The 15,972-nt window shown below is 40.1% G+C and overlaps 1 pseudogene; it reads right to left on the reverse strand.

Moving 5' to 3' along the window:
• Positions 1–1,915: 1,915 nt before the first annotated feature.
• On the reverse strand, positions 1,916–2,033 carry LOC124556051 (annotated as a pseudogene).
• Positions 2,034–15,972: the final 13,939 nt, after the last annotated feature.

Genomic DNA, 15,972 nt, shown 5'->3' on the forward strand with positions numbered 1-15,972 from the left:
GTCGAGATTTTATAAATACGACAATGGTGTTTTATTTCATCGTACATCTATGTTGACGGAGCAATGGTGTGTTTGTATTTCTGATGAGTACGTTGAATATCTCATATGGTACACTCACCTATCCTGGGGACATTATGGCCCTGAGAAGTGTAAAAGAAAGATTTCTGCCTATTGCAATGTACCCAATCTGCATAAGATAATTCATAAACTGCTAAGCAATTGTTTAATCTGTCAGAAGGCAAAGCCCTTCAATCTTTCGAATGTCATACCTTTGAATACTATCTACACTGAGCGTCCTAATCAAATGACTATGCAGATCCACTTCCGAGATGAAGAGGAGGTGCTAAGTACCTTGCTGTTTTGCTAGATCTCGTCACTAAGTACGTGCGTTTATACGCGATGAATTCTTCCAGTGCAAAACCTTTAGCAAGACGAATATAAAAGGGTTATTTTCCTCGTTTTGGTACGCTGAAACCATGTTATCTGATAATGCTTCAAACTTAGTTGGAAAAGAGTGGAGACAATTTCTTACCAGTAATGGTGTTAGATTCTAATTTCAAGATTTAGAACCCAAAGTAACCCGACAGAACTAGTCTTCAAAGAGTTTAATCGTTTTATTCTCACCTATGTACCGAACTAACAAACACTGTGGGTCGATTTCGTTACTCCATTTGAAGATGGTTCAAATGGCTCTGAGCACTATGCGACTTAACTTCTGAGGTCATCAGTCACTTAGAACTTAGAACTAATTACTATAGACTGTAGCGCTTAGAACCGCACGACCACTCTCCATTTGAAGAGATTGTAAATAACCTTCCATACACTTCGACCGCTTTCACACTTTCAGAACTAATCTCCAGGCGAAAGGAAAGCAATGAATGGGCTGATCCTATCCGCAAGATACAAGGTCCAGAAGTCAACCTAGATAATAAGTGCCGGCCGGAGTGGCCGAGCGGTTCTAGGCGCTACAGTCGGGAACTGCGCGACCGTTATGGTCGCAGGTTCGAATCCTGCCTCGGGCATGGATGTGTGTGATGTCCTTAGGTTAGTTAGGTTTAAAGTAGTTCTAAGTTCTAGGGGACTGATGACCTCAGATGTTAAGTCCCATAGAGCTCAGAGCATTTGAACGATTCATAATAAGTTACGACAAGCCCTGATCTCTCTCACAACTCATGCTAATTTAAGAAAAAAGGCATTTGACAAGCATGTCAATAAATTTCTGTCGTATCGCTTGAACGAGCGTGTTCTTCTGAGGTCACTCTTCAAACCATCTCTCATCTTACATAAAAATCTTAAGTGGCAACACCTATGCGAAGGACCGTCTCTTATAGTCAGGAAGCCACGTATTGGTTTTTATGTGTTGACAGAGCCAGTCAGTGGACGAGTAAAAGGACTTTACCACCATGTAGACCTAAGTAAGTACCAGGAAAAACATTCAAAAAGGGTTATTTATTATGTTAAGCTGCAACTTTTAACAAGAGTTTGATTTGTTTAGAAAGCATGTAAGTTAACAGCATGTACATGTATTCTGCAGGTGACGTAATCATTTGAGTGATGTGGACGCAAAGTAATGATGGAGCTTGAAGGATATGATGTGATTGAAGAAGGTACTCTACGTATTTGGAAAATAGGATTTGCCTTAGTTTTAAGTTTCTTGAACCATAGAAGGCTGCAGTCGTCGAATTGAGTAGGGATGTGCCGGAATGCCACCTGCTACTCCGTCTCCAGGCCACAAGTGGCCCATCGGGACCATTCGACCGTCATGTCATCCTTGGCTGAGGATGCGGATTGGAGGGGCGTGTGGTCAGCACACCGCTCTCCCGGTAGTTATGATGGTTTTCTTTAACCGGAGCCGCTACTGTTCGGTCGAGTAGCTCCTCAATTAGCATCACGAGGCTGAGTGCACCTCGAAAAATGGCAACAGCACATAGCGACCCGGATGGTCACCCATCCAAGTGCCGGCCACGCCTGACAGCGCTTAATTTCGGTGATCTGACGAGAACCGGTGTATCCACTGCGGCAAGGCCGTTGCCTCAAATCTCTCTATAACCAAGTAGTAAAGGTTTTCTTCAAATTCTGCATTGAGACCAAAATGTCCGTATATGTGAAGTAATAAGTAATACGTAGGTTACACCGAGTATAAGCAGCAACATATAGTTAATGTAAAAAGAAATGAGTAATGGTACTCGCAACCGGAGAGCAACTTTAATTTATTTATTACTATGAGTCAACCAGGTCAAGAAAGATGCATTTATAATGATAATTAGGTCCTGTATTGGAGAAACTTAGAGATACCGTTCCTATGCCACGTGTATCATATAGAAATCTTCGATATTAAGATACCTAGTTGAGGACTGAGATAATCTACTTATATTATACTGCTATGTCATATGTCAGCATGGCGTGATTTTGACTATATATTGACGATGCTTTGGAGGCTGATTTGTGCGACATTTTAATGCTGAAGTCAAGTTATACCGCGTGGATGACATTAAAAACGGTGTAGGCAAAGAATGAATTTGCTAAACTGATTATTTCACTGATCTATCTTCGTATCTTTTATTTCTTTGCTTTCTTCCTCAGCATTCTTACCTTTCTACCTTACCCCTAGGGGAAGAAATTTGGAAATAGGTTCAAAAGACTAAACGTGTGTATATTGTGTGTACTGACGATCGTGGCTCATTGGTTAATGCGTATCTACAGTTACTTACCGAAACGCGATAGAAATTGATTTGCTGTGAGCAAAAGCAGCCTGGGAAATATTAACAATGTCCCCGATTTCTATTGGATGAAGTTTTGAACGTGAACTGTTCGCCACTTGAAGGAGGGTATATTTTACTGATTATTGATGTAACGGAGTAAATGAACAAAGAACCTCAAAAAGGCTATTATAGAACAATAAGAAAAGGGAATGAATAAGATTTAAAATACATATAATCTAACGTGCTTCAGAAGCACCATTCAGAATAGCAAACACGACCTTCGTTAGGTCTTGTACAGTAGTTAAAAAAAAGGAAAAAAACTATGTATATTTTGTAAATATTTTTTTATGATAAGTGATTTTAGCATTACCTATGTTACTCTGTAGTATAAAGACACCTACATGGACATATATGGATTGCTGCGTGTGGCTCACTTAGTGACAAAAAGATGGACACATATATACTGGTGCGTGTAAAACCGTAATCTGACATGTATGTGCACGAAAAACTAGCTATATCTCGTGTGAATCAAACCTGTGATAAACTTATGGACACGTGTGATAATACGCGTGTGAAGTAGCATTATAAGTATTCACACGTTGCAACGACGATACAATGACTACCAAACAAAGGATAGACAAGCTATTGTGCTCACCGCAACAGGTAATAGTAGTCATTTTCATCGACGACTCTTCTTCGTCGCTGGTGCAGTCAATTTACCGTCCAGGTTGACTATGTCACCTTGACGAGCTGCTCCAGTATCCATTATTCAACAAGATGTGCAAGTTATAAAACGATTGGTAGCCACTGAACTATCTGCCTAGTGCAGAACGTGGACTTCCAACGCTGTTAAACCGCCAATTCGTTACCACGTGACTGTGAAGCACTGTGACAACATTCAACGACTGCTCCCCGCCGGCGTTTAACAATGAAGATTCCTCTGCATAACGGGCGCGTGCGTGCTCCACATTTGAGAGGAAATAAAAAATGATAAAACGATAATTAACTACGCACGATTTTAATATATTTACATGACAAGGACAGTAATGACGACTTTTCCCTAACTATGAAAATTGCTACGGCAATATTCCTAAATCCATTGCTTAGGAAAGACCTGTCCAAGACGAAACGTGTTTTGCTAATGCTTGCTAATTAAAGAATATGAAACGTAGCCACAAACCATGAATAATATATAAGATGTCTGAACATAGTCTGTACAGTAATTTTTTGTCTTCAATTCTTACTCTATATTCCCTTAGATTAAGATACTAGTTAATGAGCAAGACCTAATACAGTTCTTTTCTCTGTATTTTCATGTGCTGAAACATGAATTGGAATGAGATTAAGACTGCCACCAAACTGACTCATTCGTCATTAAACCAGTCAACAACTTTCCTGATTCCCAACACGACCCGATGGATCGTCGAGTCCTCTTCACACAGTGAAATTCCCAGTGTTCTCCACTACAATGTGAAAAGGTGATCCCCAGTTATAGTGTAGTGAAAAGTGAAAGGTGATGAAAGAATTCCCCTGTAAAAACACCCGAGTTCATAAGAAATACCCCCAACTACAAAGTGAAGAGTGACGTCGCTGCGAGAAAGACTGATAAAAGTTTTATGTTCTGTTCAAAATTGGTGGAAATATGCCAATACTTCAAATGATTCCTGTAAATTAATTTCTTTTCTTCTTGTCATTATTTGTGTATATATGTATGTGTATTTGCATTTGTATTTGTATCTATGTTAGCATTTCAATGTTCCTGTTGCTTGAAAGTAATTCTTGAGAATACGCAAGAAGTAACCTATGTAAAATCCTTTAACACTTATGACGGCAGCAAGCCACAACCTTGTTTGTTAATGATCAAGCAACTGTGATGATTTTGACTACTTAATGTGAAACGTATGTACCTCTATATGCCTTATATTTGTTTTGCTCCATACAAGGAGAGATCCTTAAATACTTCATTCACTAAGTACGTGGATCCAATAATATTACGATTGCACTTTAGTCGTAAGGATCTTTCAGAATCATAACTCCTCATGCGGGAAGCGATGTAATATCATTGGGCTTTCCGTCGTATGAAAGCTATCAGTAGCCTTGGAAAGGCATTCACCAAGCTACGTATTAAATGATCAACTTATGAGATGAGACCTATTCTTTGAAAGACATTTGGTTTGTATAGTTTACGTAACTGTAAAGATGTGCATCTAGCGCAAATGCTAATACATCGATTGAGCAGTCAGAGACACATTTTAACATAAGCTGAACTGAGCGTTCCGCTTCGTTGTAAATAAAAAATATGACGGTAAAAACTTTTGTAGATCTTCAGATTTTATCGCACTTCTTGTAATGTGAAAGGGTAAAGAAGGTGGATTGTGAGCCATAAAAATGAGCGGTCTTGTCAGCGTACAGACAACAGTTATTAATTGGTAAAATTCAAGTAATTTACGTTCTATACTGTAGATCGGCAAGTTATTGTTATAAAAGTGTTAAACAGTGAAAGAATTGCATCGAAAGAAAGAGAAAGATAATGAGTGTAATTTGTTATACAGACGTGAACCAAGAAGCTGAAATATTATCGCGACAACATAGTCAGAAAACTACTTATGTAAGTTATGCTGTTCATAAATAAGCCCTAATTGCATGTGTGTATTATTTGAATATATTTAGTGTTTACCAGAATTCTTATTCTATTCTTTTCCTTTTTTTACCTCCATGTCATATTTTTATAACTGTCTATCAGCCTTTACGACAGCAGAGAATACTGCGGCAACCTGGTCGTAGACAGAAAGCCGTTCCTTGTTTTCTATATAACTCATGGCCGCCCCATTTATTAATGATTTCATTTGCAAATGCAATTTTTATTGTTCATTGTTAAAGGTCCCTTAGGTAATTATGAAATTCATGATGATTACGTAAACGAATCGGGGCTCTTTTCCAAACAATAGAAGCCTTTGCGTAATCAGAAACTAGCATTCTGACAACGATCAGGAGCTGACCAGAAGACGGACGTCTTCGGACTGTTTCGTGTTTCCCGTGCCAAAGCTGTGCCAAACTGGAAACACGACATTCTAGTATGAAATACAACACCTATATAAGTATTAGATAAAAATTGAAAAGCTTAAATATATCAGTATTTTTATCATACAAGAATCGGTAACGTTGAATGGTATAATATTTTGATCTTCTCTTATAGTTTTGTTTCTCTTAAAGTTTTACGCATCCAACATTATACTTCTAACGCTCATGTCACATTTATTGATTTTCGTCCTAATAATCTCTCTTGATATCCCGATATACAATTAGGAGACATGTTTTGTCCCCAGGTATTTAGCGTGAAATGTCTGCCTCTTCGGTGCCGTATTTGAGTCCACTAATGCTTAATGAGCGTCACAAAATTTGCGAGTCATTCGTCTCATCTCAAAAAGTATGAAATATGCAATAACAAGCCATGTACCATTTTAGAAAAAAGGATGAAATTTGAATCGGGTATCACTTAATCACAAGAACTATCAAACTGGGGAGAATTTTCGGAGATTCATTGCCGCTGATAAATTAATCGATCGAACTACTTAAAGAGATGTTAATTTAAAGCACATACTCTCTGAGTTAATTTAACATAGGTGTCCTGGATTTTCACTTTAAAGAACAACGAAAACCTTTTATGTGTAACATCCAGAATCTCGGAAGGACTCACAAGTATTGAAGGAAATAGTATAATATAGATTACCAGAAACGCCTTAAAATGAAAGTCAGCCAGATTTGGAAGAAAGTGGTGCTAATCACAACAAGCCACGTCCCAAGATTGGCCCGCGGAGATCACAGAAATGCACGCATCGCATACGCGGTGTTGCGCACAGAAGAGCGTGTACCAGCAAGGAGCACTGTAGCAAGCATGATTAGGATTTATCGTCCCATCAATAACGATGTTGACAGAGTACGGCGGAACAATTCGTCTGGTCTGCTACGAGTGTGGGAGCTAATTGTTTGACATCTGATTAACCTTTCCATCATAATGAAGACAGGAGTCAATGTTCTTCACAACCAGCGCAGCGTCCTAGCGTCCATGCCACTGTCTAGATTCGTATTCTGAATGCAGGACGTGCAATGGGCTATGGTTTTACTCTCTTGCATCAAGGCAAAACACAAAAGTTCTATTTTCATGATTAAAACATCTGTTATAGCTCTATACACACATTAAAAAAAGTCTTGCATCACCCCGGTTCCCAGATCTCCTGAAGATAGACTGTATCACAGACACGGTCGCTTTGACTGTTCAGACATGTCACTAAATCCGCCCAAAGGTGTAAACAACCATGCACTAACAGCGCCTATTAGATGGAGGGGGCCGACAGCCGACCAGTTCCAGTCATTCCACCAGGAAGTAGGCACACGGCTCGTGTTGTCTGTAATTCAGCCATGCCTAGACGGCCAATACCGTGGTTCGATCGCGTCCGCGTTGGAAGAGCTCTCAACAAGGGAAGTGTCCATGCGCATCTGAATGAACCAAAGCGATGTTGTTCGGACAAGGAGAAGATACAGAGAGACAGGAACTGTTGATGACCTGCCTCGCTCAGGCCGCTAAAGGGCTACTAATGCAGTGGATGACCGCTACCTACGGATTATGACTCGGAGGAACCCTGACAGCAGCGCCACCATGTTGAACAATGCCTTTCGTGCAGCCACAGGACCTCGTGTTACAACTCAAACTGTGCGTAATAGGCTGCATGATGCTCAACTTCACTCCCAACGTTCAGGGCGAGGTCCATCTTTGCAACCACGACACCATGCAGCGCGGTACAGATGGGCCCAACAACATGCCGAATGAACCGCTCAGGATTGGCATCACGTTCTCTTCACCGATGAGTGTCGCATATTCCTTCAACCAGACAATCGTCGGCGCCGTGTTTGGAGGCAACCTGGTCAGGCTGAACGCCTTAGACATACTGTCCAGCAGTGCAGCAAGGTGGAGGTTCCCTGCTGTTTTGGGGAGGCGCTATGTGGGGCCGACGTACGCCGCTGATGGTCACTGAAGGCGCCGTAACGGCTGTACGATACGTGAATGCCATCCTCCGACCGATAGTGCAACCATACCGGCTGCATATTGGCGAGGCATTCGTCTTCATTCACGTCCCCGTCATGCACATCTTGTGAATGTCTTCCTTCAGGATAACGACATCGCTCGACTAGAGTGGTCAGCATGTTTTCTAGACAAGAACCCTATCGACATGCCTGGGATGGATTGAAAAGGGCTGTTTATGGACGACGTGACCCACCAACCATTCTGATGGACCTACACCGAATCGCCGTTGAGGAGTGGGACAACTGGACTAACAGTGCCTTGATGAACTTGTGGATAGTATGCCACGACGAATACAGGCATGCATCAATGCAGCAGGATGTGATAGTGGGTATTACAGTACCGGTGTGTTCAGCAGTCTGGACCACCATCTCTGAAAGTCTCGTTCTATGGTGGTACAATATACAATGTGTGGTTTTCATGAGCAATAAAAAGGGCGGAAATGATGTTTATTTTGATCTCTATTCCAATTTTCTGTACAGGTTCCGGAACTCTCAGAATCGAGGTGATGCAAAACTTTTTGATGTGTGTAGTTATTTAGAATGAAGTCCTTACACTACGAGGCTTTAGGGGCTTAGCCTCCATCTTCAGGTGTGTCTATAAATGGTAGGTCGAAGTGTCCATATCAGAACTAACTTACAAGGCAATAGATCTGCGATATGGGGCTCAACAGATGTTTTGCCTTCTAAGTTAGCTTTGATATGGACGTTTCAACCTACTTTTTATAGATACACCTGAAGATGGGGATGATTCACTGAAACCTGGTAGTGTAAAAACTTCAGTCAATAAAATCTGTACAGCAGTAGCGCATATTTTAATCGTGAACATTACTTATGGCAGTTGTGGATGTACCACAAGCAAAACTTTACAAAAGTTTTAATTTTACAAATCTGCTGCCTTCTACAGATATCCCTGCGCAGAAGTAGCTTGTAGGTCGTGGAGTTCACTCTCTTGATATGTGGCTGGATGGAAGTTTCTAGCGATTGGGCTATGGCTGTCAACGCTACTAACTGAAAAGTCAGATTCAATTCTTGGATGCCAACGTCTTTAATCAAATGGAACAAAGGGGAAGATGTAGCCATAAACCGGTTACAACCAATATAATAAAAGTTCGATTACAATGTCATGGGCAATGCAGTTCATACAATGAACAATGTCAGTACTGGTTCATTAAACTTTGCATAAATTACTTGACAAAATTTATTTCCTGTAGACATACTCCACTCTGCATTGCTTGTTACCTTACATAGTCACTCTTGTTGGGGGCGATCTTTAGTCATAAATGTTGATGTCTTCTTATAAGAACACTTTATTCGGCAAGATGTCAATTGTTTGTACAATGATGACTAGTTTCGGCAAATTTGAATTGCTAGTTTCAAATCATATTAGAAAAAGCAGTATTCTTTACAACGCCCATTAATAGGTAGAAACTTTGTCATAATCGAGAGTAACGTTGTATTGTGTACTGCGTATTGAACCGTTGACTTAGAAACGACAGATTGGCTTCGTCGCGCCACAGCCCTCAGTTTTTCACAACCCCACAACAGGCCACCGCAGTCCCCCCGCCCCACACCGAGAGTAATGTTACAGTAGAGGTATACTATATACGTTCCATGACAATCACAGAAATAAAATGTATATCAAATGTTACAAGTCGTTGATACCTGTACTGTTAGTAACATTATTATCGATTACGGCAATGGTTGTTGTAGACGCTACTGCTCGTACTAAAGCGATCTGAAAACGACAGTTCCACTTTGCCGAAACTAGTTACCACTGTACAGCCAACTGCATTCTTGCCAAATAAAGTACTCATATAAGAAGACTTTAACATTTAGAAATATTTCAATTTTCCTGTTTCTTGCATCGTTATCCTATACTGCACAGTTCTATCCAACCTTAAAAATGTAAAAAAAGAATCTAATCGTAAACCGTTCAATTGTTCCACGCAGTAGCCTGCCAGTATCTGTATCGCCCCCATACACACACACACATATCTTAAGACAGCAAGTTCTCATACTTCAGCAACCAACTAATTTAATCTTATTTCCCAAGGTCTGCCAACACAGAACCTTAGTAAGCGAACGCTGAACAGGAAACAATGAGAATCAAATTTCCGTAACGTTCAATAGTAAACAAATGTCGTGCTGCTAAGTATTTACGAAACTTTTAAATCATATTGAAAGCAATAGTTTGGTCTGCATCTGTAGCTCAAGGGCCAAAAGCCAAACCCGCAAAAGGGAGCGCCTGCTTCCGATGCCGTGAAGATGGAATGATATTTCGCTGGAAAACCGTAGAACGAGATCCACTCAGACTCCGGAGAACAATGAGGAGGTCCTGGTGGAAAAGCAGCTACTCCAGTTTCGAAAGCACACGTCCACAGCCAAGCGTTGTGTTGACCGCATCCCCTCCAGTGCTGCCATCCAATGACGTCGTAGACAGAGATGAAATACTGATTTGTCGGCAGGCCAATGCCCTATAGCGATAGCGCAGCGAAGCTTCATTTAGTATTCGTGATATGTAGAGAGCCCGAATTCCATCTTCTGGCTACTTTCTAAATCAACGCTTCCCAAACAGTGTACACTATAACTCAATTCCACAAACGGTTTGTGGCATCTACGAAACAACCTATTCTTATAAGTTAATTACTTCGATGAAAAACGTTAATGTAAGGAAGGTAGTATAATATTAACATTCTACACAGCAAGTGCTCGTAACTGGTCCAAACCAAGTGCCATTAGGTCTTATTTCTCACGGGGCCAAAAAAGTTCTGCAGGTTGTGACCGATCTGTGAATGTCGTTTCCTTGGCTGGGCCTTCAGCTAGATGTTGCTGAGTGTGAAATACTTAACTTGGGCGCCTAGAATGACCATTGGAAAGATTTGTAGAGCTGGAAGAGCCATGCTGTTTCTGCTCTCCAGGACGTATGACTAAAGCTCTTCATGACATTCTGTAAGGCACCATCTCTTTTCGTCCCTTAGACGTGGCTTGTAAACCTATAAGAGGCCGGCCAATTGCAACGGTTTTCTCAAGTATAGAACAGTGTTCTACATTATGAACATAGGTGGATCACGTAATGCGTCATGAACGTTAGAATTCCACACGCACACCATCTTTTCGATCGATAGGTCGAGACCTATACTTTCAGCTCACTAAAAGCTTTAATGCTAATCGTGGGTGGTTACTGTTGCAAGCTTGGGAGAGGAGCAAAATTTTGCAAAGAGCACTGCATTCGTTTTCTTGTGGTGTACCTTACGTTGTTGACGGCTACGGCATATACAGCGAGACTTGGGAGGTGTTGGTTGGTTGGTTGATTTGGGGGAAGGGACCAAATAACGAGGTCATTGGTCCCATCAGATTAGTGATGGAAGTCGGCCGTGTCCTTAGGAGGAACCATCCCGGCATTTACCTGATTAGGAAAATTGCGGAGAATCCAAATCAGGATAGTCGGACGCGTATTTGAACCGTCGTCCTCCCGAGTAGGAGTCGAGTGTGCTAACCACTGCGCCACCTCGCTGGGTGTGGAGATGCTGTTCTCCTATTAAGCCAATCCGACAGACTTCACCGACTCGAAATCTCAAATGCAGCGAGGGTTCGACAGGTTGAGTAATGATGAATAGTCGTCCCCGTAGTCCCTCTTGGTGGCCTCAGCAAGTCCACTCATAAGGTATCTCTTGCGTAAGGAAGCCTGTTGTACTTCCCGCTCCAGGAGGGCAACTTTTCAATAGCGTCAGCAGTTGATTGATATCTAGTGAACTGAAACAGTAAGTGAATAAGCATTGTCAGGATTCAAAAGGCGAGACTAGAAGGTCCAAGGACTTTCCTTCCCCACTTTTCAAAGCAACAGTACATTATCTCCTTAGGTAAGTTTGGTGTTTCCCCGGCATTAGAAGAAGGATTAACTATGAAGTTTGATATGCAACGATTCCTTACTGTACATGTACATCAATGCAGCTTGGCCACTCTAAAGTGAATGTAAATTTCGCTTAGCACTTGTTACGACGCGGTTACCTGTTGAATTATGTTTGTTTTAATTTTCTCACATATGAATTGAGTTTAGTCTCTCAGGAACATATGCTCCACTTAGGTGTTGGCTCAATCAACTACTCCCGACGGTTATCGAGTGAGACACATGGGTATATCTTGTACACAAAAATTAGTTCTTTAAGCGTAGGCTGTCATCAGCTGAAATTTCGTGTCCTATACTGGTTGTAGTCCCTGTTCTTGTCACACTAGTCAATATTCAGCATTTCTATGGTTCTCTTCCTTAATTTAAGAAAATGGTGTTTGATACCTTGACATCCACGACCTAAGCTGAAATTTTGTGCGTTATAAATATCGATAAATCCGTTTCTATTTTCTTAATATAGTAAATTTATTTGAAACAAGGGCACTAATAGTTCAGTAGCGTCGTTTCTCACCATACAAGTGTGGTTTAACGTTTATAAATAGTATTTTTAAATACATTTCTTGTTGGTACCTAATTATATGGATGCAGCAAGGGCCCATATTTTCTCAATTATAAATATCAGAAACATTAAATATTTTCAGGAGCGCACTTTCTTTCAGAACAAAGAAGCAACTAAATAATTTCTTGTCTGTGTAATACAGTACAACACCAATGGCCACAGTTCAAAACAAGTGCAGTAATGCAAAACAGTCCTCGAAAATAGTGCGTTCAATTAACGGCTTAACAGTTGCAAATTTTAGGGAAAGTTTGTAACAGACTGGGATGGGGTGTACAGGGAACCTGATGCTAATTGAAAATTTAACCTCTTTCATAATACCTTTGTACGTATATTTGAAAACAGGTTCCCTAAGAAAACAGTGAAATATAATTGTAAGAAACCATCTAAAAACCAAGGCTTAAAGGGATAAAAATATCTTGTAAACAGAAAAGGGAAGGGTACCTTATAGCTAGGAGGAGTAATGATCCAGAAACAGCCAAATATCATAAAACTACCGTACTGTATTAAGAACACTTATTACAAAGTCCAGAAGTACATGCATTATGTCTGAGAAAATTATGTCTGTTGCAGAGAAAATAGGTTCCAGCTGTTCATTAGAAAATGCAAGGCTGTATGTGGAAGAGGCTATGCCTATAGAAGTAATTAAATTAACATTCAACCCACCTTTCCTACTGAAATTAGGAGAGTAATAAATTCACTCAAAAGTAAAAGTTTGCATGGAACTGGTGGCATTTCCAACAGAGTATTAAAAGCTTGTTCCCATCAGATAAATAGGATTCTCAGTCACATAGGCAGGAGCTCACTGAAACGTGATATTTTCCAGATAGACTGAAATAAGCTGCTCTAAGCGTGGTTTTTTTAGGGAATTGACTAGTTTGAACCTGGGACCTGTTGCTGGTAAGGAGACGCCAGACCACACATGACATGTAGAGTTCAGAAGAGTTCAGTGAGACTAGCGATGATATAACCAAATACTTCATGATTTCAGCGTCAGCTCCACTGCACTCCCTGTAAAAGAATCTCAATACTAACTAAATTTAGTGGAAAGGGTTCAAGACTTTCCTATTTTTAGTTAGCTGGTAAAATAACGTCGAAAAAGCAGTTAAGTTTACCATTGGAAATTTTATTCTACTCACAAAACATTGTTTATAAATTGCACCATTCATAAAAGGAAATGTTTTAATACAGGATGGTAAAAACCAACTGCGTTCAACAAAAATGTGAACGAATATTCCCTGAGTGGGTTTCCAAGTTCTACAATGGATCGAAACATGACCTATGCCATATCACATCTATAATCTAGGTTTAAATTAAGTTTCACAAGAGAGAAAACTATCAAAAAGGTCTGCAGTGACCCTCCATTATCTTTAATTACTTATCTAACTTGTCGTACATTACAGTGGCTGAAATGGCTTCTCAATAACTATATAACAGAAAAATCATCGCATTTCAGATTTTTACTTCAAGTGGCAAATGTGAACACCATGAGCTTTAATTGACGATCGACACTAGTATTACGCAAAAAGGGGGTGTAACAGATGAGACTTCTGCAGTTCTGAGTGAAGCTTTATGTGCTGTTATGCGGCATTGCGTGCGTTCATTACCTTGTCGGTGTTCGTCAGGGGGCGTCGGGCAGCACAGCTCCACTCACCTCGCTGTCCCGGAAGCCACTCTCCCTAACATCTCCTTACTACAATTAACGAAGTTGGTTTAAAAAAACTATCTGGCTGTGTTTTCATCTGACCAATCAGGGTCTCAATGTTAACCTTAAGCTCCGCCTACAAAAATTCTGTCTATCCAATGAGAAACGTTATACTTTTCGTGGTGGGGCAATGTTTTTAAAGTTTGCAACGTAATGGAGACGTGAAAAAGTCTCACGCTAAAACTTGCGGCTGGTGTGGTCCTCTTAGTGTTATCGTAAGATCTATACTGTTCTTGTGGAGGGCTCTATCTTTTAACATGGGCTGGGGGGGAGGGGGTGGTCCTGACGTAACAGAGACGCGAAAAAGCCTCACGCTAAAACTTGCAGTTGGGGTGGCCCTTTTTGTGTTATTGTAAGATCTATACTGTTCTTCTGGAGGGCTCTAGCTTTTAACATGGGCTGGGGGGTGGTCCTGACGTAACAGAGACGCGAAAAAGTCTCACGCTAAAACTTGCGGCTGGGGTGTGGTCCTAGCGGTTAGCTGGCGACGTGGGTGTCTGTCCCTTATCGTAGGGCCTTCCAGCTTAACACGGTTCTGCTATCGGCTTCTGTTCTCGTTTCTCCCCTCGGAACTGCGTCTGTCTCACGGTGGGAACGTAGTCTGTGGTACTCCATTTGCTCACTCGTTACTCGTATTACTTTGGTTAATTTAATGTCACGATTTATTTGGAGCTATGTAACATACTACTGGATTTGCTTATCATGTCATGGTTTTTATGGAAGGTGTTGGATTTGCCTGACTCTTTACATATCACCACCCTTCGAACTTCATTTTTGCACTGAATTTAGGCAATGATTGAATCGTTGTCTAAGCCAGTCAAAAATTATTCCTTTATCTAAATTTTGTTGCCTACTGTTCAGCCACATTATTCTGGTTCTACGCTAGTTTGTATTACTAATTTATATTTTTATATTCTTCCACATTATTCTCAAAAATGACAAGAGAAGAATATTTTTATGCTATTATTAATTTTTAATTATTTTCTTTCTTTAGTTAAGTGTGAAGTTTATTTTTTAAGAAGTTTGTTATCGAAAGTGAGGAGTCTTTCACATCGATTTTCTTAGAAATATATTTTTTTTATAAATGTAATAATTAAGTAAAATCTATTCCTAACACATTTTATAAACATCATGAACAAGTAAAATGTTTTTGTTTCTAGACACTCATTTCAACATTGTTACACTAACAAATAAGAATTATTTCCAAGAATTGCTTTGACAAAGAAATATACACACACAAGTATTGAGATATTATCCTAACAAGTGGTACAAATGTTAAAAAAAAGGGAAAACATCCAACAAGATAATTTTTTATTCTTTGTTTTTATAAGGAGAAAATAAGTAAAATATAGTTATTCTTTAATTTTTATAAGGAGAAAATAAGTGGCATATAGTTTTAGTGTTTATTATGCCTTACTTTTGTTCCTTATATACTGTCCCTTTCAGAACTAATGACTTATTTTTATCGATAATCTATTTTTTACGTAAGTCCATAGTCAATGACTGTTATTTTGTAGTTTATTAGCTGTCTGGTGTGCTTAACGTATTTAGTTTTTCACACATTTCTTTTGCATAATTCCTACATCACATAATTTGATTTCACACATTCACACAATCCTATGAATGTTTAAGTATGAGGTTGGTGAATGTTTTTTGCACGAAGGTGATGGACTTGAGCGAGATGGATGTGGGCAAGTATTTGATGTACAGCTTCGTTCGTTGTTCCTTGTTGGCTTTGCAAGTGTGTGTTGCTGTTGTGGAGGTCCCATAATGGAATGGAGCTGTGAGTGCAGAATCTCGTGGTTTACTGGCTTTGTATGCGTGAAAGTCATCGTTATGTGTCGCTGAGAGCGGTCGTTTTTCGTTGTAATACTTTGCAGACGACTAGTTTACAATAGGATAGGGATTTGGGAAGGTATGTCGTCTATTCTTCACCCATCTTCCTTCTTGGTCTCAATCTTGCGAATCTTCAACTTCTGTTCTTCCTGCTTTTTCTCTGCTTATTACTTGCTTCTTGGTT

This window comes from Schistocerca americana, chromosome 1 (genome assembly GCF_021461395.2).
Source record: "Schistocerca americana isolate TAMUIC-IGC-003095 chromosome 1, iqSchAmer2.1, whole genome shotgun sequence".
NCBI lineage: Eukaryota > Metazoa > Arthropoda > Insecta > Orthoptera > Acrididae > Schistocerca > Schistocerca americana.